Genomic DNA, 6000 nt, shown 5'->3' with positions numbered 1-6000 from the left:
GGGGGAGGAGGTGGGGTGACCTCTACCCTACAGAAAATGTGGGGGGGGGGATTAAATTAATTAAAAAAACTAGTTAGATCGTTAGAGAGAGGAGGGATCAGGAAGGTTGGAGGATAAGGGGGGATCCTACACTGCAGAATATATTAAAACATATAAACAATATTTAATTTTAAAAAAATTGCCTTAAATCTTCATACTGGCTGACTGTCTGCTGCCAGTACCTAAGATAGTGGTGACCAGTGGGGGTGAGAGAGGGAAGAGAGCTGTTTGGGCGGTATCAGGGGGTGGGAAGTGTAAAGGTGGAAGGGTAATCTCTACACTAAAGCTATAATTAACCTTACAAGCTACCTGATTAACCCCTTCACTGCCGTGAATAATAGAAGTGTGGTGCGCATCTGCAATTAGCGGCCTTCTAATTACCAAAAAAGCAATGGCAAAGCAATATATGTCTGCTATTTCTGAACAAAGGGGATCCTAGAGAAGCTTTTACAATCATTTGTGCCATGATTGCACAAGCTGCATGTAAATAATTTCAGTAAGAAACCCAAACGCCTAGATTTAGAGTTCTGCATTAGCCGTCCAAACCAGCGTTAGGGGGTCCTAACGCTGGTTTTGGCCACCCGCTGGTATTTAGAGTCAGTCATGAAAGGGCCCTAACGCTCACTTTCCAGCCGCAACTTTTCCATACCGCAGATCCCCTTACGTCAATTGCGTATCCTATCTTTTCAATGGGATCTTTTCTAACATTGGTATTTAGATTCTTGGCTGAAGTGAGCGTTAGAACTCTATGACAAAACTCCAGCCGCAGAAAAAGTCAGGAGTTAAGAGCTTTATGGGCTAACGCTGGTTCATTAAAGCTCTTAACTACTGTGCTCGAATGTACACTAACACCCATAAACTACCTATGTACCCCTAAACCGAGGTCCCCCCACATCGCCGCCACTCTTAATAAAAATTGTTTAACCCCTAATCTGCCGACCGCACACCGCCGCAACCTACATTTTCCCTATGTACCCCTAATCTGCTGCCCCTAACATCGCCAACCCCATATTATATTTATTACCCCCTAATCTGCCCCTCTAATGTCGCCGCTACCTACCTTCATTTATTAACCGCTAATCTGCTGAGCGGACCTCGCCGCCACTATAATAAATGTATTAACCCCTAAACCGCCTCACTCCCGCCTCAAAAACCCCTATAATAATAGTATTAACCCCTAATCTGCCCTCGCTAACATCGCCGACACCTAACTTCAAGTATTAACCCCTAATCTGCCGACCGGACCTCGCCACTACTCTAATAAATGTATTAACCTAAAGCTAAGTCTAACACTAACACCCCTCTAAATTAAATATAATTTAAATCTAACGAAATTAAATAAATCTTATTAAATAAATTAATCCTATTTAAAGCTAAATACTTACCTGTAAAATAAACCCTAATATAGCTACAATATAACGAATAATTATATTGTAGCTATTTTAGCATTTATATTTATTTTACAGGCAACTTTGTATTTATTTTAACTAGGTACAATAGCTATTAAATAGTTAATAACTATTTAATAGCTACCTAGTTAAAATAATTACAAAATTACCTGTAAAATAATATCCTAACCTAAGTTACAATTAAACCTAACACTACACTATCAATAAATTAATTAACTAAGCTATCTACAATTATCTACAATTAAATCAACTAAACTAAATTACAAAAAAAACCAAACACTAAATTACAAAAAATAAAAAAAGATTACAAGAATTTTAAACTAATTACACCTACTCTAAGCCCCCTAAAAAAATAACAAAGCCCCCCAAAATAAAAAAAAATGCCCTACCTATTCTAACAGCTCTTTTACCTTACCAGCCCTTAAAAGGGCCTTTTGCGGGCATGCCTCAAAGAAAACAGCTCTTTTGCATTTAAATAAACATACAATACCCCCCCCCAACATTACAAACCCACCACCCACATACCCCTAATCTAACCCAAACCCCCCTTAAATAAACCTAACATTAAGCCCCTGAAGATCATCCTACCTTGTCTTCACCATACCAGGTTCACCGATCCGTCCTGGCTCCAAAATCTTCATCCAACCCAAGTGGGGGCTGGCGATCCATCTTCCGGCGGCTGAAGAGGTCCAGAAGAGGCTCCAAAGTCTTCATCCTATCCGGGAAGAAGAGTAGATCCGGACGGCGCAACCATCATCTTCCAAGCGGCATCTTCTATCTTCATCCGATGAGGACCGGCTCCCCTCCTGAAGACCTCCACCGCGGACCCATCTTCATCCGGCGACGTCCAACTGAAGAATGACGGTTCCTTAAAAAACCTAACACTAAGCCCCTGAAGATCTCCCTACCTTATCTTCACCACGCCGGGTATCACCGAACTGTCCAGAAGAGGGTACGAATTCTTCATCCTATCCGGCAAGAAGAGGTCCAGAAGAGGGTCTGAAGTCTTCATCCTATCCGGCAAGAAGAAGACATCCAGACCGGTAGACATGTTCATCCAGGCGGCGTCTTCTATCTTCATCCATCCGGCGCGGAGCGGGACCATCTTGAAACAGCCGACGCGGATCCATCCTCTTCTTCCGGCGACTCCTGACGAATGAAAGTTCCTTTAAGTGACGTCATCCAAGATGGCGTCCCTCGAATTCCGATTGGCTGATAGGATTCTATCAGCCAATCGGAATTAAGGTAGGAAAAATCTAATTGGCTGATTGAATCAGCCAATCAGATTCAAGTTTAATCCGATTGGCTGATCCAATCAGCCAATCAGATTGAGCTTGCATTCTATTGGCCCCGAATCGGGGGGGGGGGGGGCAGATTCGGGGGTAATAAATATAATATAGGGGTCAGCGATGTTAGGGGCAGCAGATTAGGGGTACATAGGGATAATGTAGGTTGTGGCGGTGTACGGAGCGGCAGATTAGGGGTTAATAATAAAATGCAGGGGTCAGCGATAGCGGGGGCAGCAGATTAGGGGTTAATAAGTGTAAGGTTAGGGGTGTTTAGACTCGGGGTACATGTTAGTGTGTTAGGTGCAGACTTTGGAAGTGTTTCCCCATAGGAAACAATGGGGCTGCGTTAGGAGCTGAACGCTGCTTTTTTGCAGGTGTTTTTTTTTTTCAGCTCAAACTGCCCCATTGTTTCCTATGGGGATATCGTGCACAACCACGTTTTTGAAGCAGGCCGCGTCCGTAAGCAACGCTGGTATTGAGAGTTGAAGTGGCGGTAAATATGCCTTTACGCTCCCTTTTTGGAGCCTAACGCAGCCCTTCAGAGAACTCTAAATACCAGCGTTATTAAAAAGGTGTGGGGGAAAAAAAAAACACACGTAGCTAACGCACCCCTTCTAACGCAAAACTCTAAATCTAGGTGAAAGTTTGTGAAAAAGTTAACTTTTTTTTTTTTTTAAATAACAACATAAGACTAAGACATATATATAAATCATTACATAACAGTGATAATGTCGACAGTGATATAACAGCAAGAGTTAAATAAAACAGATACTGACTGCCGAGATACAATGAAACACCTCATTTTATAATAACTATATATCGCCACAATAGTAACTGTTAGTATGGACTATGGTGTAAACACACCTACCAAAGAAACAATGTAGCTACTAGGTGGACCCCCGTTATAAGTAAGGGCATCTGGATTGTTCTTATACTAAGTCCCCTGGTAATAAGCAATCTCTACACATCTTAGGGAATAAGGAAGAGGGAAGAGAGGGGGAAGGAGGAAGAAAAAAAAAAAAAGAAACTGTTTAGCTTAAAACTGCAGAAGGGGACTGGGATTCAATTATATTCTATCCATCTATTCCAAATTTCAGAGTATTGGTCTTATTTGTGTAAGGATCGGAAGATATACTCTTCCATGTTTTTAATGAATTCCACAATCGCCTTCACCTTTTTTATGGACGGGGAAGATACTTGCTTCCAATCTCCGGCAATAGCTAATTTTGTGGCTATAAGTATGTAGGAGATTAGAACTCTATCAGCCTCTGGGAGAGATGGATCATTATGGTGCAGGAGACCCATGACCGGACCCAGCGGAAAAGGCAACCCCAGGTCACTGAGTAATCGGGTGACACTTCTCCAGAGACCAGTTATTTTTGGGCACTCCCACCAGATATGGATGTATGTGCCGAGGTTGCCACAATTCCTCCAGCAAAGGGGAGAGGCTGAGCTATAGTATTTATGTAAGGAAACCGGGACTAAGTGCCATCTAGTGATAACTTTGAAATACAGCTCCCATAAAGTTGCGCAATGCAAGTGTTTCTTAACTCTAAGTAACTCTCTTACCCATATATCTATATCAATATTCACTCCTAACTCTCTTTCCCAAGCTCTGTATTGGTTGGGTTTGGCGGGCTCTATGGGAGATATAGTGTACATAGTGAAATGAGAGAGCTCCCTTAAATGGTTTGTTGGCTTTCCATCTTTGTTCCCACTTAGTGGGCTTACGGACATGCTGACCCGTCAGGCCCCAGGTCTTAAGGATACTTATCAGTCTAAGGTATTCAAAATGGAGAGAGTTAGGAAGTGAGAACTTTAGGCTAGCTTCCTCAAAGGGAAGTGGCATGTTATCCCTAAATAGCTCCGAAATCGAGAGATTAGCAGTCTCCGCCCATGCTCTGATGTGGGTCTGCGCGAGAGAGATTAGAACACTGTGGATGGAGTAGGCTAGAGAAGGGTGGGGGGAAATCGTGGCAATATTCTTTTTAATATCCCAGTGTTTTAGAGAATTCAGGATCAGTGGGTGAGTTACTTGTAATGTGTGTCTCTTATGGGCAGGGATCCACGGGAGGTCCGCTAATAGAATGCCTCTGGGTAAAAGAGACTGTTCCACTTCCTGTCATATGTGTTTATTAGCTTTGAAGCTCCAACCTAGAATATGTGACAGCCTAGCAGCATCATGATAGGATGGTACACTAGGTGACGCAAGGCCTCCCCTATGAATTGGTTTTTGTAAGACAGAAGAAGCTATTCTAGGTCTCTTTCCGGCCCAAACATAGGAGGAAATGATAGTTTGAAATTTATTCAGGAGGTGTCTAGGAACATATATAGGGATGCATCTAAATAGAAAAGTCAATTTCGGTAGTAGGGACATTTTAATGGCCGCTATCCTGCCTGTCCACGAGAACTCTTTAAACTCCCAACTTTCCAATAACTTTTTAAACTATGGTAACTGCTCCGAAAAGTTTTTAGCAATTATCGTATCTATATGAGGGCTGAGAAATACACCCAAATGTTTGACATAGGTGGGCGACCAATTGAAAGCATATTGTCTTTTTTAAGTGGATCAGCACAGGGGTAGGGATATTAACATGAAAAACCTCAGTTTTAGCGAAGTTTAATTTATAATGGCTACACTTCGAAAATTTGTCGATGATGCTAAAAACCACCAGCATAGAGGATGTGGGTGCAGACAACAAAAGTGTGATGTTGTCCGCAAACAGGGCTATCTTATGATCAAACTTGTTGAACTGAATTCCTGAGATGTTCTCATTGGTTCTGATGGCCTGGGCTAGTGGTTCAATAGTCAGGGCGAACAATAGCAGTGATAGTGGACATCCCTGCCTAGTTCCGTTTAGGATGTTGAACGACTCTGATTTAAATCCCGGGCCGCAGACTATGGCATGACTACGGCAATAGCTAGTTTATCATTATGTCGGATCGAAGAGATGATCCTTTGGGCCTGTCTATCCCTCAGCTTAGCGGCATGTAAGGCGTTTGCCTTATTGCTGTGATAATAAAACTTTTGTTTAAATAGACTGAGGGTCTTCTGAACTTTGCTCAGTTCCAGAGCTAGGAGGTCAGCTTTAATCTCTTCCAAGATTTTAGCTCCCGTCAAAGTATAACTTCTTTTTTGCTCGGCGAGTTGGGACCTATATAGACAGGTTAGTTCCTCCAAAGATCTACCAGCGTCTTTCTTAGAACAGGTGGCTTTTTTAATCAAGGAGCCCCTTATATACGCTTTCAATGTAGCCCAGATC

This window comes from Bombina bombina, chromosome 1, assembly GCF_027579735.1.
Source record: "Bombina bombina isolate aBomBom1 chromosome 1, aBomBom1.pri, whole genome shotgun sequence".
Lineage (NCBI taxonomy): Eukaryota > Metazoa > Chordata > Amphibia > Anura > Bombinatoridae > Bombina > Bombina bombina.
The sequence above is the reverse complement of the archived record's forward strand: the minus strand, read 5'-3'. Positions refer to the sequence as shown.